This window comes from Callithrix jacchus, chromosome 5 (genome assembly GCF_049354715.1).
Source record: "Callithrix jacchus isolate 240 chromosome 5, calJac240_pri, whole genome shotgun sequence".
Lineage (NCBI taxonomy): Eukaryota > Metazoa > Chordata > Mammalia > Primates > Cebidae > Callithrix > Callithrix jacchus.
The window spans coordinates 64,591,703-64,615,831 of record NC_133506.1 but is presented as its reverse complement, the minus strand read 5'-3'; the positions used below and the strand labels follow the sequence as shown (position 1 = coordinate 64,615,831).

Here is a 24,129-nt window from a genome sequence, read left to right as displayed (position 1 = left end):
TGACCCTGCAAGTAGGTTGGGAGGGTGTGACATGGAGGCTAAGGGCAGTGGCTCAGGGAGTCAGGCTTTCGTCTCTTCTGGGTGACCTTGGGCAACACACTTGCCTTCTTTGTGAAATGGGTCTGATAATGGCTCTGGGGATGGGAGAGGGGACAGGCTGAGACCTGGCCTGCCTCACACTGGAGATCTTGGGTGGTGACCCCTAGGCAGGGGCCCTGTGTGTATGTGTGTTGGGGGGGCAGGGGTGTGTGTTCCAGGCTTGAGGAAGCCCTGCGCGCAGCCCCTTGTCCCAGGAGCTGTCAGAATCTTAGACCCAGAGGAGCCCTGAAGTGTTCCCGTTCATTCCCTTGCCCCTCTTGCCCCTCTTTAAGGCCTCAAGGGAGGGGTGTCCCAGGCCCCATTCCTCTTGGAACAGCTGAGTGGTCTCTGAGGGTGGGAGCGGGGCTGGTGAGAGGCTTCTTCCTCACTAGCTTGGGCTTCCCCATCTGGGAAACAGAGCAGGGGCAGGTGGGGAGCTGAGTCATTTCCCTCCTTGGTCACTTGGAGGGAGAAGAAGGAAGTTTCCTGAGAGCTTTCAGTCCCCTGGGAGGCTGTTCTCCCAGGAGGAGGAGGAAACCAGGACACATTGTGCCAGGCAGGGCAGGGCGGGGGCTGCAGTCTCCTGTGATGCCCCTTCTTTCTCCACTGCAGGTCTAAGTTGGGGACACACCTGGTTCTGAGTACTGACTCCACCATCCGGTAGTTTTGTAATTAAGCAAGTGACCACCCCTCTGTGCCTCAGTTCCTTCATCTGTAAAATGGAGCCAATGAGCTTATCTCCCACAGTGGTAATGAAATCATTCTAGCTGGGGCCGTAGCACAGAACTCAGCACATATTGAGTGCTCAACCTGACTGTCTGACCCCAGGTCAAGTGCTAAGCACTTTAGGGATACTCATCTCATTTAATTCTTTCTGCAGCTCCTTAAGGACAGTGAGTTGTACTGACAACAGGGAAATGGAGGCACTGAGTGGTGAGGTGACCTGTCTTCACAGCTAGTCAGTTGAGGAGGTGGGATTCAAACCCAGGGCAGACTGAGGTCAGTGAGTGCTGGCCTAGACTGCACCCACCAGCTGCCTGGGGCCAGGATCCTTGGGCTGGTGGGGCCTGCAGATCACTCTGCTCCGAGCTGCCAGCAATCTGGGCGCGGGCCAGAGAGCCGTCCTCCTTGGTTAGAATCCTGCAGCCAGCCTCCCTGCTGTGCAGACACATAATTATATTTCACATTAAAGGGGAAGCTGGAGGCCAAGGGGGCCAAGGAGCCCTTTGAGGCTCCTGCTCTGGGCACAGGCCTCCTCGGCCCAATTCTGAGGCTCTAGGGATGAGCTGTGGGTCAGACCAGTGACAAAATGGAGTTTCCCTGGGTCAATGTCCAGGCGGGCAAGTCTGTCTGCCAGGATGAAAGGCTTGGCCCCTGCGGGAGGCCCAGAGATATGAGGCCCAGACAATAGGCCTCAGAAGGCTGGGAGGGCAGGGCATTTGGGGACAGGCTGGGAAGAAAGCCTGTGCCTCTAGAGACAGGGGTTCGAAAGAGAAGGGGGTCACACGGGGATCCAGTCGGCAGGGAGAAGTCCAGGGAGGAGCACAGAGAAGGCAGGAGATGGGAGAAGTCAAACAGAGCTCATGATGGAGAGGAGAAAAATGCTGTTAGGGTGGGATGGTGTGTGCAGAGCGGGGTGTGCCTGGTGTGAAGGGGAAAGGGTTTCGCAGGAATGCACAAGCTTAGACTTGTGTGTGCGTGTGCACACGTGCAGATACTATCCTGCATGTGCACATATAAGCGTGTGTGCACCTGTGTACCTGCGAACATCATGCATATAAGGGCACGTATTTTGCATGTGTATATATGACACCCGAGATTGTGTATCCGACTGTGTGGATGCCTGTTCAAAATTCCCTTGCCTGTATGTTTATGCCTGTGTGTGCTTGCCATGCACCTGTGTGTGCGCGCGTGTCCCCCGGGGGACGTGCCTGCATGTGTGTGTGTGTGTGTGTGTGTGTGTGGGTGCGCGCATGTCCCCGGGAAGACGTGCCTCTGTGTGTGTGTGTGTGTGTGTGTGTGTGTCTGAGCGCGCGCGCGCGCGTCCCAGTGCGCAAGTGGCTGGCGGTGTGTGTGTAGGGGGCGGCCCGGGACTAGGAGGGGCTCCGGGCCAGGCCGGACCCGTGGTAGGCGGGTGCAGCGGCGGCGCGGCGCGGGGCGGGCGTGCTCTCCGCGGAGAGTTAGAGGAGTTGCCGAGCTGAGCTCCGGTGGAGCTAGGCGCGGAACTGGGTGCGCGCCGAGCTTCTGCCTCCCGCCGCCTCCTCGCCCTCCATTCCTCGCTCCCCGTCTTCTCCCGGCCACGCCGCCGCTGCTGCCGCCTCCCTGGGAACAGTAGCCGGGGGAGGGGGATTGGCGCGGTCGGAGCCTGCGAAGAGCTGCTGGGCGCCCGGGCGTAGGGGAGCGCGCCGGGCCCTGCCCGGGATCAGATAACAGCCGGCGGGGGAGGGGGTGGGCTGGCCGTGCTCACAGCCGGACCGAGGGACCGACGCCAGCCACCCCGGCCCGAGCGAGCGCCCAGCGGCCGGGGGCGCCGTCCAGGCGCGCGCCCCCGACCCGTGGCTGGACCCAGGCGATACGCTTGGCGGACCAACTCGCCCCCTCGGCATGGAGCGCCCCCGGGGGCTGCCCTGAAGCGGTGGCGGCAGCTGCGGGGATGCAGCCACCGCGGCAGCTGCCGGGGCCAGGAACGGCCGCCCGGAGCTGGGAGGACGCCGAGCGCGCCGCGCCCCGGCCACTGACCGAGGTAAGTGCGCGGCCGCGGGCGCATGGTCCTCCGAGGGCCCGGCCCTAGTTATCCTCAGGCCGTCCCCCGCCACTAGCCCGGCCAGGAGCGAGCACGAGGTGGTGCAGCAACAGGGAAGGTGGAGCGGGAGGGTGTTTTCTTCCTCTGGTTTTCATTTTTTTTCCTTCCTTGGTGAGACATCGGAGGAAATGCTGACTGTGAGCTTTTCTTTCCCTGCCATGTCTCCGGCTACCACCACAAGGAACTTTGCTCCTGGCTAACCTTCGTCCTGGGGGGCGCTACGGGAAACTTTGAGGAGCCCTCGGGCCCCTCTGGCTGGTTTGCACGGGGGTCTCGGGAGGGAGCGTGCGGAAGCGCTCGGGCGCGAGGCACGGGTCCTCGGCTTGACCTTCCCAGAGACCCCGCGATCGAGGTGGGGCTCAGAGGCGGGCGCCGGGGCTATATGAGCCGCCCCGAGAATGCCTCCCGCCAGAGACCTGCGGGTCCCTGGAGTCTTGTCTCCTTCTCACCTCCCGTGCTGTAATGGAGTAAAAATATTCAGGAAATGATTCCATGCCGGCGAGTCAGCCAAGTCCAGAGGTTCCCTTTTGCTTTTAGAAGTCGGCCTTGATCTCCGAGGGGATGGCCGCTGGCTAAGAAGCTCCCAGGGTTTCAGGGCCGGGGTCCGCCCTGCGCGCGCACCGCCTCTCCGAGTGCCCAGGGGAAGCGGGGCGGGAATCGGGGACTCTTGGGCTGAGGCGGCTGGGGTGGGGCGCTGTTTGGGGGGTTAAGATGGGAGTTGAGGCCCAAGCGACTGTCTGTGCCTCGTTTTGATCCAGCGGGCACATGTCATGTGAATATTTTGAAACCTGTGTTTGGAATGGGGGTCAAAGTGCTTCTTTGGGGACGGTCTTGTTCTGGGAGGTTCTCCTGCCTGCTCACAGCCTGAACTCACTGGGACCTGGGACCTCCCCCTCCCCATTTCCTAGGGGGCGTTCCCCTCTCCGAGTGCGGCGCTGCCTGTGGCCATTTCTAGTTTCTTTTTCGCTCCTCTATACCCAGGCTCGAGCCCTGCAATAAAGCACTGGGGACCTCCTGGCCCCCACATCCGCGCCCCCAAACCCCGGTTCCCAGGCTCCGTTTCCGAGAGCGCCGAGGCGCCCACACACCGCTGAAATCGGCAGCCGCCTTTGGAAGGTGCGAACCCGGAAGGCGTTAGCCTTAGGCCTAGCCTTCGCCCCCTCTGAGGTGCCACAGGAGGGCCGGTCCCTGGCCGCGCGGCTGTAGCCCAGCCTCCTTCCGCGGCGCTGCACCTCCGCGGCGCTGCACCTCCGCGGCCCCTCCTCGCGCAGCTCCGCCCTGGACCGCCGCCCCGTGGCGGGCGAGGGTCAGTGAGGAGTAGAGGTACATCTCAGCCCTTGGCGTCTATGGAGGCTTGCGCTCTTTTTGAGGGGTACTCCTTCCTGTAGTCTAAGAAGAGCCCCTCATTGTCTGCTGGGGACCCCCCCCCAAGAGACTTCTCAGCAAAGTCCGCCCCTCAGTTCTCTGGTGACACCTCCAACAACCAGGGGACCTGAGGTTGGCGGCCCTAGGATGGGGACTCCGCGGGGGCCTGCCATTTGGTGGTGCCACGCCCCCTGAGAGACAGCAGGGAGTGAGGGGTGAAGGGGCTCACTCGAGCACCCTGGGGACGAGGAGGGTGGCTCCAGCGTGCTGGGCCACAGGGACACCCCTCTTCTCCACCATAGCGCTGCTGTGGGCATACAGTAGGCACTCTGTAAATGCTGGCTGTTGACTCAGAGCTGACAGGTAGAGCTCCAAGTCCCCTATCACCTCCGTTTACCCCTTCCAGAGGAGGGCGTGGCTGACACCCCCCTCCCCAGCACCGAAGGGGTGGAACCTTCTCTGGGAGGGGCAGGACCTGAGCCGTCAGTCCATCTCTGGACACTCCCCCTGCAGCTACTCCGTCAAACACCCAGTTTCCAGGCTGCCGGAGAGGGGACCCCTCCAGGAATGTGCCTCACTGCGCTGGGAGGAAGAGGTGCCTGGGAGGTGGTGGAGGGGTCTCGCCTAAAGCTACCCTGCAGTGGGTTGTGTTTGGACAGATGCCTTCACCTAGCTCTCCCCACGCGAGGGGCTTACCCCACCAGCCTTCCTGCCCCAGGGTCATGGTGTCCGCATCCCCGGGTCTCCTCGATGATCACAGTAGTCACAGCAGCAGCACCTGCAGCTCTGCAGCGCAGGGCCGGTTCTGCCTGCGGGCAGTTTTCTCTGCCTGGTCAGGCCTCCAGTACCCTGGGCCACAGTTGGCAGTACCAAGCATGGCACCCGGAGGCCTTGGCATACGGCTGGGGCGGAAGTGACTGCATCATCACTGTCATCAACCTCTCTGGCCCTCGCCAGGTCCCCAGGCAGAAGGCTACTAGTACACACGGTGCCCACCCGGTAGCCACCCTCAGCCCCTGCTCCCATGCCCAGCTCTGGGCTATGCCCTTCCTCCAACAGGCGCAGCTGGTGCCCGTGGCTGGGCCCTGGCCAGGGCATTACTGTGAGAGACCCGTGGGCACACCTGCCCCTCCCTGGGCCTACCCTTGGAGCCCTGCCTCGGGCTGGCTTGGAGGAGAGTCAGGGAGGGGGCAGCTTACTGGTGGCAGGAGGAGTGGAGGCTTGGCCGGCCACATGGGAGGTGCGGTGGGTAAGGGCTCAGCCCCACGGGATGGCTGTGCCGGGAACTGGCAGCGTGCTAGGGACACGGCAGCAGGGAAAGGCTGAAGATGAAAGAGAGCTGGCCTGAAACTGGGCCGTGTGCAGGTTGGCCAGAGCTTCAGAGGCGCCACGGGGATGGGGGTGGGGAGGCTGGGCAGAGGCAGGTGGGTTTTCTGAGGTGCTGGGCTCAGGGCAGGACCAGAGCCCCTACTGGGCACTGGCCAAGGACCCATCCTTCAGCCAGCTGACTTAATTTCCTAATGGCCTGCCAGTGTAGAGGGTGGCACTAGCTCCATTGTGCAGACAGGGATTGGAGGCCCAGGGAGGCACTGGAGGCAGCAGCCTGCGGGCCTCAGACCTGGAGCCCTGATGCTTTCCCAGGGGCAGAACTGCACCTTCCCTCATTCCACAGATGCACCACTCAGGGGTGCTTGACTGCCAGGCTGGCTTTCTCCCTGCCTTACCACCAGGCAGGTCCCACACGGGGCCTGGGGCCTGCATGCCATCCCAGCTCCCGGGAGTTCTATCCCCAAGACCTAGTGAAGCCCTGGCATACAGTAGGTGCTCAGTAAATGCTCCGTGATTCGATGTCTGGACTGTTTCTTCCAGCCACAGAGGCCTCACTGTGGAATTTTGGGGGCGGTGAGTTCTGGGGCTGGAGTTCCCAGACCCTGTTATCTAGCCCTGGCCCTGCGCTGGATAGACATACAGAAGTGCTTAATAAGTGGGCATTGCATGTGGGGAGACCCAGCTCCTGCCCTCAGGGATCTCACTATCTCAGAGGAGACGCTTGGGCAGACTGGCGGGGCAAGAGAGGCAGGTGTTGCAGCTGAGATCAGGTCAGTCTTCCTGTCCTCAGTTCATCTGTGAAGTGGGACTGAAGCCTGGGCTGGGAGGCTGCCGAGAGTGCCCAGGAGGGGGCAGCAGAGATGTGAGACTTGGAGTATGCCTCTAGGAGGTGGGCGTGGTGGGGGCTGGTCTCAGTAGAAATGGACATGTGGAGAGGGGGATCTGGGAGGGAGAAGGTGTGAGGGTTTGTGGAGCGGGAGCCTGGGGAACTCATTTCCATCCAGGCTTCCCTTGGACATTGGGAAACAGGCCCAGGGGAGGGCAGCACTTTGCTGCAGCAGTGGGCCCCGGATAGCAGTGGGCCTCCTGTTTCCTGGTGTGTCCTCAGTGTCCCCCAACCCCCGCCACCACTGGTGCTCCATAGCTCACACCTTCCTGCCTGGCTGCTGAAGTGGGAGCATGAGGCTGTGGGGACCTTGGGGACCCTGTCCAGCCCTGTACTTAGCCTTCAGCCATGCATCGTTGGGCATGGCTCCATTTGCTTGGCCAGATAGGAGTGGGAACCCCCTTCTCAGCTGCCCCAGGGAGCAGTTTCTCCATGGCTGTCCATTAATGCTGTCCTGGAGTCAGTGGGCATAGCCTCCTGATCCTACCTGACTCCCCACCCACCTGGACCGAGCCCTTCCTCCTGCTTGGGCAGCCAAAGCCTCCCTCTCCTGCCCTCACCTGCAGGCCGGGCCTCTTTGAAGGACTCAGGCTTGGAGAGGGGCCAGGGAACAAACAATAAAGATTATGGAGTGGCGGCTTCCACTAGAGCCGCTCCGGGCATTGTTCCTTGAGCACGTACTATGTGTCTGGTGCACTCTGGGTGTCAGGGCTTTCTGTCGATTCCCACCGAACTTCTCCCTGGGGCCCTCGGGGCCCTGCACAGTCTGGCCTCCCTCCCAGCACTCTTGCTCCCTCCCCGGAGCCACCTTCTTGCCTGCCTTGCTGTGCCTCTGACAGATCAGGCCCGCTCCTACCTCAGGGCCTTTGCACGTGCTGCTGTCTCTGCCTGGAATGCTCTTCCCAGATCTCTGCACGGCGCCTCCCTCACTACCTTTCTGTCTTGCCCAGATGCCACCCTCTCTCTTAGGCCTCCCCTGACTGCCCTGCAGGGCACTGCTGCCTCCCTTTCCCCCATGTTCCTTTTCCTGCTTTATTTTCCTCTGTAGAACTTCATGCCTCTGCCACAGTATCCTTTATTTGCCTATCTTGTTTATCGTCCATCTCTCCCTTGGAATAGGAGCTCCTCTTTTTGGACCTGCTCTACCACAGCTGTGTCCCCAGCGCCTAAGCAGTAGGCAGGAGATGGCAGGCACCCAGTACACACGGGGAGTGAATGGGCTGCTTCAGCCATGCGTGGTGCCTGACCTGCAGCCAGTGCTTGGTAGCAGTGTTAGCTGGCATTGTCAACCCATTCTGCAGATGAGAAAACTGAGCCCTGGAGAGGTCACGTCATTGTCCTAGAACTGTGGCGCCATCTGTCTGGGAGGGAGGTAGAGGGCTTTATGTCTGTAACCTTGCTGCTTCAAGCTTCAAGCCCTGCTCCAGCTCAGGGTGTCTGCATCCCATTCCTTCCCAGGATCACAAGCCATTCCCGTGGTAGATCCCAGCAAACTGAGGCTTGAGGCATGGGGCCTGTCATCTCTCAGCTGGTGGCTGATGCCTTTCTCCTGCCTTCAGTACACACCGCTGGAGGGGTGGCTGTGGAGGGGGAGCTGGCAGGGAGGGGACAGTGTTTCTGCTTCTTGCCCAGTTAAACATTCTATACTCCCAATGGTCATTGGTGCATTTCACCTCGCCTTTCCAGTGTTTTTTTTTGAACACGACACTCGGGTTTAAAAATTTTTTTAAATGTTTACAATTTGCAGTGGTCAACTCCAGTGGCTTTAGTGAGCAGCAGTGATCACCGCTGAACTGTAGAGCCTGGAATGCTTTCTGCTTGCCTGAGCACAGCCTGGCCCTCCTCCCCTGGATGTCCATGTTGCCTCAGAAAACACAGGGCTGGTGGCTCCATTTGTGCGGAGCAGACAGGTTCTGGACCTGGGCCTCAGCCAGGTGTTCCCTGTCGGCTAGGTGTGCCTAGACCAGGTGTGCCAGGACCAGGTGTGCCGGGACAGGGCCTTGTCTCCTGAGGCTCATCTGGGGAGTAGGGGCAGAAAAGGACACCAGGTAACGACGACCAGCAGCAGGCATCCTTCGCAGCCCTCCCTGCCTGCCTCCACCCCAGAGGGTGTACAGGAGGGTGCAATGGGACACCTTCACCATGGGAGCAGGCATCCTGAGGCCGGAGAGGGTCCCCACAGCCTGAGGTCACAAGGTTCCCAGAGGAAGCCTGGGGCGCAGCCTTGAGGCCACCAGCTGAGAGATGACAGGCAGCTGTTTGGGAACTTGGCAGAGGAGGGGCCAGGGAGGAGGGAGCGTGTGAAGCCTGGGGTGTGTATGATGGAGAGGCTGAAAGACTGGGGACAGGAGAGGTCAAGGGGGATGGAGTGGCCTGGTGGCCGGAGGTGTGGTGGCCGGAGGTGTGTCCTCGCCCCTGCCCACCCCAATTGCTCCAGCTGCAGCCGGCCTGAGCTGGCGGCTCCAGGCCTGCAATTCTCCAGCACTTAAAGCAAAAATAAATCACTGCCAGCAGCTGGTGTTCTGTGTGGCAGCAGCCGAGCCGCCCCCGCCCCGACCCTCTGCCTCAGGGCTCCTGGTTCCAGGCCAAGCCAGGCTTCCATTCAGGCCTGGGGCACTGAGGCCAGGGAGGGCCCAGGGGAGCTGGGCGTGGCCCAGAGGGGGTGGGTCCTGGCATGATCACAGGGAGGGCAGAGGCAGATGGACAGCTGGGGCTGCAGGGGTGCTGGGATCTGGGGCAGGTTAGGGGTGCTCAAAAGTGGGGCTTCTGACAGTCTTGGGTCTTGTGGAAATAGGGGCTGGGAGGGGCAAACTCAGGGGTCACAGCCACCTGTTTGGCACTGGGGATCCCCATTCACAAGCCACCCCCAGCCTGTCCCCTGGGTGCCCCTTTCTTTCTATCCCCTCCCTTCCCTTCCCAGAGAATCCTAGAGGTCCTGGCTTGTCAGGTGTTCATGTGGTGGGCTCTGAGGATGTAGGATTTTGGCCTCATTCCTGAGCTCAGCAGGTGGCTGGGGATGTGGCCTGCGCCCCACCTGCCTGAGGGGGGCTGACATCTCAGTGGGCGGGGCAGGATGAAATAGACAAGAAACACAGGAGCCATCACAGACATTGTGTTTTGTTGACTATGACAGTTTTTACTTCTAAGAGTGTCATGTGCTCACAGTAAAGTGATGACCAATTGCAAGGGGAAAAGTGAATCTCTCCTCCTCACCCTCTGTCTCCCCCACCCCCAGGCTTCATGTCCTTGCGGTGACCATCACTGGAGAGCCTTCTGGGTTTCTCAGTGCTAATGCAGATGTGAATATGTAAACGGAGGCATAGAAACGTGCTAACGTCGAAGTTGCCTTTGCTTTTTCATTCATGTGGGATCACTGCATACGTGTCATGGCGTCCCCTGCACCATCGGTGCTGATGTGTGGTGCCCGTGCCCACTGGACCCGGGGTCTCAGCCTGTCTTCCTGGGCATGGGTTGAGGGCTGAATCTTGGGACTGTAGGATCTTTGTGGTGTCTGAATGCACAGAATCACCGAAGTCCATGAGTCATGGGTTCTTTTCGTTGTCATCTTAGCTGCGTTGAGAGAGAGATCCTGGAGTTGCAGAATTGGTGCTTTAAGAACCAGGAGAGGTGCTGAGTCCTTGCCTGGGTGCCTCCTTCCTCGGATCCCTCTGGCAGTTGGGATCATCCAGATCTCCTGCCTCCATCCCCAGAGCTCAGAGGGTCTGGGGGACTTGGGAATCACAGCCCAGCCCCAGCTGCAGTCAAGTCCCACAGGGCTTTGGGACCTCTGGGCGAACCTGGCTCCCATGCAGGGCAGAGTAGAAATGGAGCTCCCAGGGGTGCTTACTGCTGCTCCAGCTGGGGTCCTTGCCTCTCTTGTTCCCTTAGCCTTGACCTCTCCTGGAAGCAGGGTCACTTGCTCCTTCACTGTCTTCAGGTTGGGCAGGCCTCTGTGTGGGGAATGTCACTTTGACCTGTCTCTAAGCTTCCGCATCAGTGCTTGTCCCCGCCTTGTCATTCCTCGGAACCTGGCCTGAGACGCATCAGGATGGTTTCACCTTGCTCCACCAGGGCCCGTTATTAGAAAGGATCTGATACACCGATTGGGAGAGAGACCAGTCTGTGGTCACTCTCAGTATCTGTGTCAGTATCTGTGGGGATCAGATACTGATCCCTGGTCCCCTTCTTTTATGAGCCTCAGTTTCCCTGTTCGTGAAATGGGCAGGCAGTCCACTCCCATGTCTGGGCATCCGTTCTCTCCTCCCCTTTGGGCTCAGACCCTGCAGGCAGGACAGGGCAGCTTCCTGGCCTCTCTGCTCCCCACTCTGCTGTGTGGCCGGAGGCTCAGCCCTGCCATTACCTCGGCCTGCTGGGCTGCAAGCTGTCAGCAGCACCTGCCCGGCCGGAGCAGCCAGGTCCCTCCCCAGGCCCTGGGAGCCTTGAAGACTACTGGAGGCAGTGCCTCAGGAGCAGCCACAGAATGGCCCAGGCCCTCCTGGGGGATTGTGTCACAGAGGAGACCCTGCTGCCCTCCTCTTCTCCTCTGCAGATTGGAGGCTGGCCTGGGCCCTGCCAGCACAGCCTCTGGGCCACCCCATGGGTCCTGGCTTTCATCCACAGTGGATGCCCTGACCCTGCAGCTCCAGGGCACATGATCAGGGTCTTGGTGGCCTCATGACCAGCTGTGGCTGGGTGGGGATGCCCCAGTTCGAAAGCAGGTAATACATAGGAGACTAGGAGGACAGTGGGTGGGGAGCAGGAGCCCTGGGAGCCTCAGTGTCCCCCCCTGTGAAATGGGAACACCAGAGAAATTGGGTTGGGCAAACCCACGCACCTACCATTTCATCTGGGGTGTGGCAGTAGCACTGGGGCAGGAGTCTGGTGGCACCACCAACCAGGTCCAGGAAAGAATGCAGAGGCAGGGATGGGGGGCGGCAAGCCAGTGAGACTGGTGTCGGCTTCCTGCTGCTGCCACCATAACCGATGCCCATGGACTGGGTGGCCTAAAACAATGCAAATGCAGTGTCCCCGGTTCTGGAGGCCAGACTCTGAAACTGAAGTGTCTGCAGGACTGGTTCCTCGTGGAGCCTCGGAGGGAGAAGACGTTCTGGGGCTCTCCCCCAGCTTCTGGGGGCTCCTGTCAGTCCTGGCGTCCTCAGCTTGCAGGCCTAACTGCAGTCTCTGCCTCTGTCTTTCCGTGTTCTCCTCTCCCTGTGCTTTCTCTTGCTGTCTTCACTCGTGCTCTGTCTCTTTTGATACAGTGTTGCTCTGTCACTTATGGCTCACTGTGGCCTGCAACTCCCAGACTCAAGTGATCCTCCTGCCTTAGCCTCCCAAGTAGTAGCTGGGACTGCAGATGTGCACCACTATGCCCTGCAAATTTTTTGTTTTTACAATTTTTAAAAATTGTTTTTAATTATTCTTATTTTTTGAGACAGAGTCTTGCTCTGTCACCAGGCTGGAGTGCAGTGGCCTGATCTCGGCTCACTGCAACCTCCACCTCCCAGGTTCAAGCGATTCTCCTGCCTCAGCCTTGTGAGTAGCTGGGACTACAGGCGTGCACCACCACGCCCAGCTAATTTTTGTATTTTTAGTAGAGATGGGGTTTCACCATGTTGGCCAGGATTGTCTCAAACTCTTGACCCTGTGATCTTCCTGCCTTGGCCTCCCAAAGTGCTGGGATTACAGGCTTGAGCCACTGTGCCCAGCCAAATTTTTAATTTTTTCATAGAGACAGAGTCTCATTGTGTTGCCCAGGCTGGTCTTAAACTCCTGGGTTCATGCAGTCTTCCCGATTCAGCCTCCAAAAGTGCTGGAATGACAGGTGTGAGCCACGGTGCCAGGACCTCGATGTCTAAGGACACTTGTCATTAGACATGGGGCCCACCCTAATACAGGATAGTCTCAAATCCAGACTCTTCTATTAATTATACTTGCAAAGGCTCTTTTCATCCGAATAAGGTCATATTCACAGGTTCTGTATGGACATCTCTTTGGGGAGGACCCTGTTCAACCACTATTCCTGGCCGACCCACTTATACCACCCTGCATCCTTCTTCTCTTTTTGTTTCTTTGAGACAGTTTTGCTCTGTTGCCAGGTGCCAGGCTGGAGTGAGTGCAGTGGTGCTATCTCACCTCATTGCAACCTCCACCTCCTGGGTTTAAGCAATTCTCCTGCCTCAGCCTCCCGGGTAGCTGGGACTACAGGTGCCCGCCACCACGCCCTTTTGTATTTTTAGTAGAGACAGGGTGTCGTCATGTTGGCCAGGATGGTCTCAATCTCTTGATCTTGTGATCCGCCCCCCCTCAGCCTCCCAAAGTGCTGAGATTACAGACGTGAGCCATGTACCAGGCCATGCTTTTTCTCGTTTAAGAAACGTGCGCCGTGGCTCCTGCCTGTAATCTCAGCACTTTGGGAGGCCGAGGTGGGCAGATCACGAGGTCAGGAGTTTGAGACAAGTCTGATCAACATGGTGAACCTGCTCCCCTGTCTCTACTAAAGATACAAAAACATTAGCCAGGTGTGGTGGTGTGAGCCTGTAATCCCATCTTCTCGGGAGGCTGAGGCAGGAGAATTGCTTTAACCCCGGAGGTGGAGCGCCAGTGCACTCCAGCCTGGGTGACAGGGCAGGACTCCATCTCAAAAAAAAAAAAAAGAATGTGCTCGGTTTTAGAACTCTTCGGAGATATGGAGCACTGGGGTGAGGTGTTTTGAGATCTGCTCCCAGCAGTGCATCCTCGGGAGGTTTCCCAGCGGCCTGTGTCTCAGTTCCCTCACCTGGGAAGTGGAGCTATGAATGGTCCTTCCCCTGTCAGGGTATGGGAGATGACACCTTTTATTATTACATCTGTCAGCAACTGGTTTGAATAGCTAACTGGTGTTTCCGCAGGAGGCTGGATTTCTGTTTAGTGAACCTGCCTCACTGATGCACTGACTTTTAGGTTTCCCTGCAGCCCTCAGCTGTCAGTGACGTAATACTGCTGTAATACCGGACACCGAGGCCCTCCTGCCCTGGCTGTCCAAGAGAAAGTTCTGGAAATGTCCTGTTTGCTCGAGGAGCTATGCCTTTGTGGTTTTGAGCTGTCACCGTTGTGCCCTCCGAGTGTTGTGCGCTTGGCAGAGTTTGTGTGCACTGGGTCCCTACCTTCCACCCCTCCAGCTGAGGCCACCAGCCCTGGCCATGAAGATGGCAACCCTGCTGCCTTCCTTTTGCTTGGGGTCTCCGTTGTTTTAGAGGTATAGTGGCTTCTCAAGTTAAAACTTCTTGTATTTTTATTTCTGGCAGCTACCAGCTCCTGCAGGGAGGGTGTTTTCCTGACCTTATCCTTCCTGGGGGGGGAGCCCTCAGGTAATGGGGGGCATGTCCTGGCCACATGCCAGCCCTTTCTCATCCTCCTGGGTCTCTGCTGCTCACCCAGGGATGGGGAGGAGTGGCCTTACTTCACAGATGCCTGAGTGGGGCATCAGGAGGACCTGCCACAGCCCATCTGGTCCCAGCTTTCCTGCCTGCTCCAGGCCATGGAGCCCGAGAGTGGAAGTCCTCACCGCCAGGAGGGAAGGGTGGGCTCACACCTGCCACCCCTTTGCCACACCCTAGTCCCTCTGGAGGTGGGTGTAGGTGGGACTGCTGTAATGCCCCTTGGCCAAGGGAGCCTGGGTATCCTTGGCCGCTTCCTGTGGCTCCCGACTGTTGCCCGGAAATGTGGGAGCTCCAGCAATACGGATGGCCTGGTGGTGAATGCGGCAGCCGTGGTGTCACCGGGTGCCTTTATTTCTCAGGAAGCAGTGTGACGTCGTGCTGAGGCTTGGCACCGAGAAACAATAACAAAAATGACTGCTTGGCCAGCGCTGTGCTCAGTGCTTTCCCGAACGTTATTTCACTTAATTCTCAGAATGTCCCAGCCAGGCAAGGAGTGGGGCTTGAAAGATGAGGCCACTGGGGGAGGCGGTGGGCAAACCGGGTTCGAACCCCAGTGGGGAAGCTTTGGTTCTCTCAAGAAGGCCCCGCTGGGCTCCCCCTTGAGAGAAGGCAGGCAAATCCTGCGCCCGGGATCTGGGAGGCGTTTTGCCACTGAGATGTCTCTGGCTCGGAGTGGCAGTGCTGGGCATGAGCTGGGGCCTGGATTGACTCGAGCTGCTCTCCCACCGCCATTTGCTGTGTGACTTGACGTAAGCCACATCACCTCTCTGAGCCTTATTTCCCTACTATGAGAAATAGAGCCAAATTTACCCCATTTAAACTGCAATTGTGCAGGGAGCTTCCCTGGACAGGCGTTAGGCTGTTCCAGAATTCCCGATGACAGGGTCTGAGTCCTGCCATCCACAGGTGGAGAAACGGAGGCCAGGAGAAGCGGAGGGACTGCCCAGGTCTTGCCTCCCACTTGTGACCTCAGCCACAAAGCATGGCTGGTCCAGGTGCCTCTTTCTTGTTCCCAGACCAAGCTAGGAGAGGCCATTGCCTGAGCACTGCCGTGTCCTGGGGACACAGGCAGCAGAGACTCTGCTCTCAGGGTGGGGCTGCCCCTTCACCTGTTCCCTAGAGGTGAACCCTCGTCCTCTGGCTGAGCTCAGGCTTCCCACGAATCTGTGGACCCTGTGTGATGCCGCAGGTTGTGGTGGCGGTGGCTTTACTGCTTGTGGAGTAAGTCGATGACTTGCTTACCCACTCACTCATTCACTTAACTTTGGGAACCCTCAATCCTGAGGAGGAAGCAGCTGTGCCCTCAGAGCCCCATGGCTGAGTGGAGGTCTCTGCAGAGGGTGGGGGCATCATGGGGCAGGGACGGCTTCCTGGGGAAGAGGCCCTGGATTCTGGCCCCATGGCAGGTTGGGGGCTGCTGTGGCACCTGTGTCCCCCAGGACCAGTGTTCAGCCCAGCGGAGCCCTTATAGAGCCTTTCAGAACCATCCCCAGGCCCTAGGCAGGTCCCCAGCCACCTGCCTCCTAGCCCTCCCCGGGACATGCGGGGAGCAAGACTTAAAGGACACGAACCCCCGAGTCCAGCCATGGCCTTGCTCCTCAGGGCTGCCCGTCAGCCTTGCTGCCCCCACACTGCAGGTCCTGCTTCTGAGCAGGGTGCTGGTCCTGGACCCCCTCCTGCTTCCTTCCAGAACCCACTCTCTCTTTCTTGGGCCCAGCCCCCAGGCCCCCACTCCTGCCCCGTGCCCAGCTTTCCTCCTTGTGGCTCTCCATCAGCAGGGTGACCCCCTCTTTCACTGAGAAAATTAAAGAAGAGAATTTCTACTCATGCCCATCACAGCTCCCTTCCCCGTGATGGACTGCCACCCGTTACCCACAGGGCCCACCCCTCTTGCCTACTGAAGGCTATCGCTGTCTAGAGGTGCCCTCCCTCCGCTGGACCTGCACTACAACCTGGTTGAGAATGAATCCTTTGGAAGGTGATGACAGAGGGCCCCCCGGGAAAGGCACTGCTCCCTAGGCCCCAGGACACTCCAGGGCACTGAACAAAGTCCTGCCCCACGGAGCTTCTGTGCCAGTGGATGACTGCCCGTAGACTCCATGGGAAAGAGACTCGCTTCCAGAGAAGGGGCCCAGACACGCGTGGAGTCAGTGCCAGAGCTGGGAGGACATCTGAGGGAAGAGGGGCCCGTGGCCAGAGGTGGACAGAGCCTGATCGAGGGGCAGGGGCATGGAGGTGGGGAGGGGAGCAATTGCAGGGTCTGGAGGCTGCAGAAGCATGTCTGGTTTTCTTTCTTTCCTTCCCTCCTTCTTTCTTTCTTATAACAATAAGCATTTCTTCCCACTCCCTGGTCTAGGGTTTGGCTGTGGCTCTCCTGAGCTGTGGGGAGGAGCTGGGCTTGGCTCCATCAGGTCGAAGTTGGTTGCAAATTTTTGTGTATCTACTTCCCAACTTTTTATCTTCTTGGAGTTGAACTTCAGATTTTTTTCTTGGAGGTGAAATTCACATAAGATGAGATTAACCATTTAAAAGTGAAAAATTCAGTGGTATTTAGTGCATTCACAATGTTGTGTACCCACCACCTCTGTCTAGCTCCAATATCTTTCCCCCACCCAGAAAGGAAGCCCTGTCCCTGCCCCATCCCCTGCAGCCACTAAACCACTTACCATGGCTGTGGATCTTCCTAATCTGGGCGTCGTCTGTGCGTGGGGCCTGGCACAGGCAGGCTTCCGTGGCTGGCTTTCCCGTCTCCAGCCTCCGCTCTGGTGTGCCGTGCGTCAACACCGCCTTCCTTGTGATGGCTAAGGCAGGCCTGGTGTGAATGGACACATTCTGCCTGCCCATTTGTCCGTGGTGGACACTGGGCTGCTCAGCCTTTGGCACCTGTGAATGGTGCTGCCATGGACATGGAACACAGGGTCCCCTGGATGCCGGGTTCCAGGTCTCTCCATGTTCCTAGAGGAGGAGTGGCTGGGCCTGCAGCAGCTCTGCCGAACTCTGGAGGGGCTGTTACCTTTGGAGGAGACTCTGACTCTGGGGCACCCTCCCTGGAGCCCTCCAGCCTGAGTTATTGCTGTGCCCCGGGATCACAGACCGCCCCACAAGGCTGTTCTGCTGCTCCCCAGCTTCTCCTCATGGCCACCCCCTGCGATGCCTCAGCAACGTTTAGAACAGGTCACCAGTCACCTGGTTTGTCTGAACCTGTGCCCTCTGGGGACACCTGCCTTGTGGCACCCTGCCCAGCCCTGCTCCTCCTCCTCCTCCGCCTCTTCTCCGGAGCATACTCCCTCCCCTGCACACCTGGCCTCCTCCAGCCCCAGGTTCAGGTCTAGCCCAGGCCTTCCTTCCCCCACCTACCCAAGTGACATCTCCCCTGGGGTCTGTGGGCACCTGGATCCTATCTGGCCAGAACTGGGCTCCCACCTTCTTTGAGCTTGTGGCCCCCCCCCCCCAACTCCAGTCTCCTCGTCACTGGAAAGGGGATAGGCCGAGGACCTCCCCTGCCACCAGTCCTGTCTTGGCCAGTGGGTGGGAGGGCCAAGCGTGGGGTCATGACTGGCAAGGTGGCCTCCCAGCTGTGGGGCAATGCATGGCTGCAGGCTCCGGGCTGGGGCTCATCATCTAAAAGTGGACACAGGAGTCCCTGTCTTGCCTCCTAGGGCTGTGGTTGAAGTGGAACAGGGTGACTTATGCTGAGTGTGGTGGCGGGGCCTGTGGGCTCCTGGACAACTTCCTTCCCTCTCTCCTGAGCTGCGATGACTTCGTGGGAGGAGGTCCAGGCCCCAGAAGAGCCTTCCTGAGCCTTCATGCCCCTAGGTGTCAGTGGGAATAAGAGGCTGCCTTACCCCTTGCACACAGCACCACTGGACCTAGCTGAGCAGGCTTCCCAGAGTACTCAGCACACTGCAGGTGCTCAGCACGTGCTCACTTGTGGGTCATGAAAGCTGGCTGTGTTTGCTCAGAGAACCCAGTCCAGTGGGCTGGGCCCCCAGGGAAGGATGGGTTTGGCTGCCGCAGTGGGGAGCAAAGGCAGACAGGGACACATGCCCCACCAACAGGGGCCCTCTGCCTTTGGCCCCACCAGGCTGCAGCTGCTTGAGGCAGGGGGCAGGAGCCCAGCTGGTGCCCACTCATTCATCACCTTCTTGGCACTTAGGACCGGCAGGAACCCCACCAGTGCTGCACTCGGCACTGGCCTTGGGGGGGCAGGTGCCAAGCCACCTGGCTCCCTTGGCCTGGGAGTGTTGGTTCTATAGGGAGGGGGGCTTCATGGACCTCCCCCCTCCAACTGGGTTCAGAGAATGAGGCCTGAGACTGGCTCTGTAGACGGTTGCGGTCCATGGTGACAGTGTAGACGGAGGTGGATGGTGGAGATAAGTGGGAGGCCTGAGGGTGGGTGTTGGGGGCACGGTCAGGGCAACCTTGCCGGTATGACTGCAGTCATAGGCCATGTAGCTGTGTCTGAATTTCGTAGGCGGCAGGTGGGGTGTGTGTGGAGATTCAGGGGTGGTGGGGGGCGGGGAGGCCAGGGCAGGAAGATGTGGACAGTGTCCCTGGGTCTGGGCACAGGTGGGGTCCTTAACTTCTGCCCTTCTTGCCCAGCCGCCCACTTTCTGGGGAGGGGCCGAGGCAGCTCCCAGACCTGGACTGGAATTGTAACTCCATGCGCCTCCCTGAACGGCCACCGTACCAACTCTCCCCTGCCCTCCCCTATTGGAAAGGATGTTTGTCAGAAGCTTGTGTTGCTGAGGAGTTTCCGGGGGCTGACTCATTGCTTTCTGTGCTGGAAAGTGCCAGTTCTTGTCCCCGTTTTGCAGATGGGGACACTGAGGCTCAGAGAGGTGGAGGGAATCTTCTGGGGCCCATGGTACTTTCTTGAGCCATGGTAGAGGGGTCTGGGTCTGGCTGATGGGCCAGTCCTCAGAGGCCCCACTTCAGGCCCTCAAATAGTCTGAGTCTGTCCCTGGAGGCCTGCTGTCCCCTGGGCTGACCTGCACACCCTGCGTCACTGCTAGAGCCTTTACAGCCCCTGGCTTCTGCTTGTGGCCTCCCTTCTGCCCCTGGTATGTTTTTGCTCTTGCTCAGGAGGCTATCGCTGCCTGCTGGTCATCTATCGGGCTAGCCCTGTAATGCTCCTCTGGGAGCCTCAGTCTCCCATGCGTGTTGAGCTGCCAGCAGAGGGTGGAGGCCTGAGGGCAGCACGCCCTCAGATCTTGGGCCCTGGGACCTCCACCTCGTGGTTCCACACTTGCTGAGCTGAGCACCTGTTTCGTGCCAGGCGCTGGGATTGTCTCACTTAGTCCCCCCATGGCCCATTTTACAGATGAAGCCACAGGGGCCTGGAAGGCACAATTCAATCCCGTGTGTCTGACACCTGCCCCATGCCCCCAGGCCTCCACCACCTGCCTCCACCCTGAGCAGTAGAGCAAACACCTGGCCAGTGGCCTGAGGCTTAGCATCCTCCCAGGGCTGTGGAGCATGTGGCCTCTCTAAGCTTGGGGTCAAAACTGCCATTCAGGGCACCTCTGGTCTCTAGCGCTGGCCTCTTACACCCCACCCGCAGGACCCAGGTGAAGGAGGACAACTTGGAGTACCGAGGGGTTTGGTCTAGGCAGTGTGAAGGCCAGCTCCCTGGGCCTCAGTGCACTCATCAAGATTATAATATCTATCTCGGGGGTCTCGTCACATACGGACTAATGACATTTCAGTCAATGATGGATGGCGAGTGTGTCCAGGCTGCCCTATACAGGTGTACCACTTTCAATCTTTCATACTGTATTTTTGCTGTACCTTTTCAATGTTTAACTGCGTTTAGACACGCAAATGCTCACCGTTGTGTTTCAGTTGCCTGTACTTGCTGTACAGGCCTGCAGCTGAGGAGCAACAGGCCTCATCACACGGCCTGGGTGTGCAGTAGGCGGTACCATCTAGTGTGTGTAAGCCTGTCTGCGATGTTTGCTCAGTGATGACATTGCCTAATGCCACATTTCTCAGCAGGTGTTCCCCTCATTCATTGAGGCATGATTGTATGGTACTAGGGGCTAAGCCTGACACATAGTAAGTGCTCAATAAGCCTAAGCTCTCATGATAGATGACTGTTGAGCTTCGGGACCAGACACAGGACCCCTGCTCTGTGCCTGCCCTGTGCTGGCTGATGCAGTGGTTCTGGAGATGAGTCAGGACTGGAGGCTCAACTCGAGGCTGAGGGTGGGGAGGGTGAAGACAGTGACTGCTGGTGCGGTCAGGGCTGTGGCAGAGAGAAACCCTGGCATGGGCACCTTGGTAGGTGACTGGTCTGGCCTCAGATGTTGGAGGTGGGAACTGCTGTGAGTTCAGTATTGCCAGGGGTAAACCATTAGAAATTGTTCATTTTATTTCCAGAAATTCTTTCCAAGTCCTGCTGGGGCCACAGCAAAGGGGTCCCTGGAAGCGCTAAGGGACCCCCGAGACTGGCAGGCCTGGACAGAGACCATGATCGCATTGGCTCCATGGGCTGCTTCCTGCTTTAACCCAGTGCTGGCACAGAAACGTTGATGATGATGCCTGGGCAAGGTGGCTCACACCTGCACTCCCAGCACTTTGGGAGGCTGAGGCAGGAGGATTCCTTGAGGCCAGAAGTTTAAGACCAGCCTGGGCAATATAGTGAGACCCCATCTCTACACAAATGAAACATTAGCTGGGTGTGCTGGAGCATACCTGTAGTCCTAGCTACCCAGGATGCTGAGGAGGGAGGATCACCTGAGCCCAGGAGTTCAAGGCTACAGTGAGCTCTGATTGAGCCACTGCACTCCAGGCTGGGTGACAGCAAGATCTTGTCTGTTTTTTAAAAAACCAGAACACAGGGCATAGTGACTCAATCCTGTAATCCCAGCACCTTGGGAGGCCAAAGCGGGAGGATCACTTGAGGCCAGGGAATCGAGACCAGCCTGGCCAACATGGCAAAACCTCGTCTCTACTAAAAATACAAAAATTAGCCGGCATGATGGCACCTGCCTCTAGGAGGCTGAGGCACGAGAGTCACTTGAACCTGGGATGCGGAGGTTGCAGTGAGCCAAGATCGCGCCACCACACTCCAGTGAGACTGTCTCAAAAAAAAAAAAAGAAAGAAAAAAGAAAGAATGGATGCCATGATAACAGGGAGAGTGATAGAATATTTCCCGATGCCAAGCCTGGCTCTGAGTTCTTTAGGAACTCATTCATCCGAATGACAATCACATCATATTGCCCCCATGTTACAGATGGGGAAATGATGCTAAAGGTGAAGTGACCTGCCCAAGGTCTTACCACGACTGGGTGGCAGAGGTAGGCAGTCCTTGGGCACTGGCCCAGGGAGAGGGGAAGAGTATTTGGGGTTCAGCTGAGGCAGAGGAGTGGCTGGAGCCCTTCCACTTGGTGGGCAGGGCCGTTTCCAGAGCATGGCCTGCCTGCCCTGCCTGCCCGGCTATATGGCTCAGGCATGGCCTGTCCTCCCTGGGCTCCTCTGTAGCCAGCGCAGGAGGTCCTCGGGCTTCTCGGCTGGGCCACAGCCCTGCTGTACCTGGGTCCTTGCCAGGCCTGTTATGGTGGCTGCCCTGGGCCCTTGGGAGCAGATAGGGGCCAGGGGTCTCTCCAGGGTGCCAGCTGCCCTGGCCTTGGGGTTGGAATGGGGGTGAGGGGCAGGCTGGACTCTTGAGAGCTTGCTGAGGCTAGAGCCGAGTGCTACATGCACCTGGACTCCTTGTTCCCCCTACAACCTTGAGACATCCTCAGCTAACAGGTAGGGAAACTGAGGCTCAGAGAGGGGCATCCAGGGATCTGAGATGACACAGTCAGGGAGTCACAGAGCCAGATGGCTGCAACGCCCTGCCTCACACTTTGCAGGTGACATGGATGACAACCACAGCTTCTACTCACCTGGTGCTTTCTGAGCACAGGCCTGTGCTGGGTGGCAAGTCCTGGCATACCCATCCCAGTCCTCCGAGGGGCTGTCAGTGCCCATCTTACAGATGAGGACACCGAGGCTCGGAGAGACATGCCTGTGCCTGGCTGGGGTTCTGGACAGCTCAGTTTCCACCAGTCTCAGGAGCCAGTGGTTATGGGAAGCCTGGGGGTGGGCATCAGCCTCTTGTGGATGGGGAGGGCTGCCCTGGTTGTGGTGAGGGGCCACTCCTCCCTGAGGATGACAAGAGGATGTGATTCAAAGGTTCTTCACAGTAGCCACTGTCCTAACCCCTGAACCCCTGGAGTCACCAGAGCAGGCCAAGCTGGGCCTCCACTCGGCGTCTGGGGGTGGGGCTGGGCATCAGGTTCTGGGCACCGTGGCTGTGGCCTCAGGCAGCCATGGGGGTGGACTGTGCAGAGCCTCCCAGGGAGGCTTCCTGGATGCACGCAGGTGTTTGGGAGGGTCTGGCCGGGGTCATAGTTCAAGGGGGTCTCCCAGGGCACAGATTGGAGCACACTGTCCATCAAGGTCCTAGCTGTGTGACCCTCAGTAAATCTTTTTAGCTCTCTTGGCCTCAGCTTCCTTATCTGTAAAACAGATTTTCACAGGGATGTTCAGGGACCACATTTGGGAGCCCAGATGACTGGCGGTAAAGTCATGGGCTTGTTCCCCAGCTCTACCTCTTACAGTCTCTTTGGCCTTGGATAAGAAGCTTTGCTCTTGGGAGCTCAGTCTCCTCATCTGCCCAATGGGGATACGAGCAGACTCTTCCCTGCAGAGCTTTCTCAGGGCACAGTGAGGCAGTCAAGGTAACGTCCCCATGGCTGTGATCACAGCACCTGCCACAGGCTCTCGAGCAAGGAGAGCCCAAAAGAATGCAGGAGGCCTCAGCTGCTCATCCCTGAGGTCGCTGCCGAGTGGGGCTCCAGCACCCGGCTGCCTGCGGGAAGCGGATCACCGGCGGCTTCATCCCCGTGCACTCTTGTCTGATGAAATATAAATAGCACGCGATGTTTTCGAGCAAGGCTAGGGAAGCGTCTGTGGGTCGTCCTCCCCACCCGGCAGAGGCTGATGAGCTGGCCTGGGGACGGGAGGGAGATGGGGAGCTTCTGAATAAATCATCGTTTGAGCTGGGCTAATGCACTAGCCATGGGCAGTGTGTGCAATTAGTGCGTTAATTGTCCAGAGAGGAGGACTTTGTGAGGGTGTGGCAGAGTCCACCAGTTTGCAGAGTGCCCGTTGTCTGGGGTGCCTGCCTTGAAAGCTCCATGACTCTGGGAAAGGACCCCGAGCCTAAGGACTCAGCCAGCTGGTCCTGATGTGAGCCTCACACTCTGCACTGCCCCCTCCAGCTCCCCCAGCAGCCCTCGGCTGGGGCAGACATAGGGCACAGCAGGGCTTAGTAGGTGGACCAGGAGCAGAGCCTGGGGGCTGAGACTTGCCCCCTCCTCCACACCTCCTTTCTTCTTTTCTTCTTTCAACCTCTTTGTGCTCCGTGGTTATGTTTTGTTTTTTGCCTTTGAACCGAGGCTGTCCCAGACTTAGCCACTCCTGCCCCGTTGCCAAGGTGACCAGACCATCCCTGCCACCCTGCGGCCACTGCCAGGGCTGGGTGAGGCACATAGCCCTGGACGTGTGTGTGTGTCCATGCCTGTGTACATATGTGTACACAGACCCGCGGAGACCCCAGCGTGTACAGTCCCACGCAAATGTGGGCATGGATTCATTGTTTGGGGAAGGACGCAGGCCGAGTGTGTGCACACTGGGGGCACGCGCAGGTGGACTGCACACACCCATGCGTGCCCATGCAGGAGCTCCCCGGTGGTGCCCCACACTTCTCTGGCACCGAGGCCCTGCCCAGCACCTCCTCTGGCCACTGCAGCTTCCTGCATGTGCCACCGAGGGAATGAGCATGTCCTCCCCTCCCTGGCAGCCCCTGTGGCCAGCGGCATCTCGATACCAGGCCAGACCTCTATGGCCCCCACTGCCCACAGCACTTGGGGCCATCCCTCCAAGGGACTTCCTTGCTGGGTATAACTCTGGGGGGTGTTCTATGCCCAGGAGGCTGGAGCCCAGGGATTCTCAGCAGTGACCTGCCCATCTGTGCAGCTGCTTTTGGCTGCTGTCCTGTCCCCATTTCATGTCCGCATTCCCTTCCCGGTGCTTCCTGGTGTTACATCCCAAGTAAAGTCCCTCCTCCCAAATCCTTGACTGAAGATCTGTTTCTGGGGAAAGGACTAGAATAGCACACACCCTTGCCCCAGGCCGTGTATCTGTGTACCTGTGCAACATGCTGCCAGCAGAGCCGTGGTGGCGAGAGCGGGCG

The 24,129-nt window shown here is 58.7% G+C and overlaps 1 protein-coding gene across 9 annotated transcripts in view; it reads left to right on the top strand.

The window, feature by feature from the left end:
* Window positions 1-24,129, top strand: part of KCNJ12 (potassium inwardly rectifying channel subfamily J member 12) — a 47,970-nt gene that overhangs the window by 2,772 nt on the left and 21,069 nt on the right. For 6 of the 9 annotated variants that reach the window (XM_035299297.3, XM_035299291.3, XM_035299295.3 and 3 more), the window contains exon 1: window positions 2,253-2,821. The exons of the other annotated variants lie outside the window; for them this stretch is intronic. The gene's annotated coding sequence lies outside the window, so the exon portion shown is untranslated. Of the gene's footprint in view, window positions 1-2,252; window positions 2,822-24,129 lie in introns of those variants that run through there. 9 annotated transcript variants of the gene reach the window in all.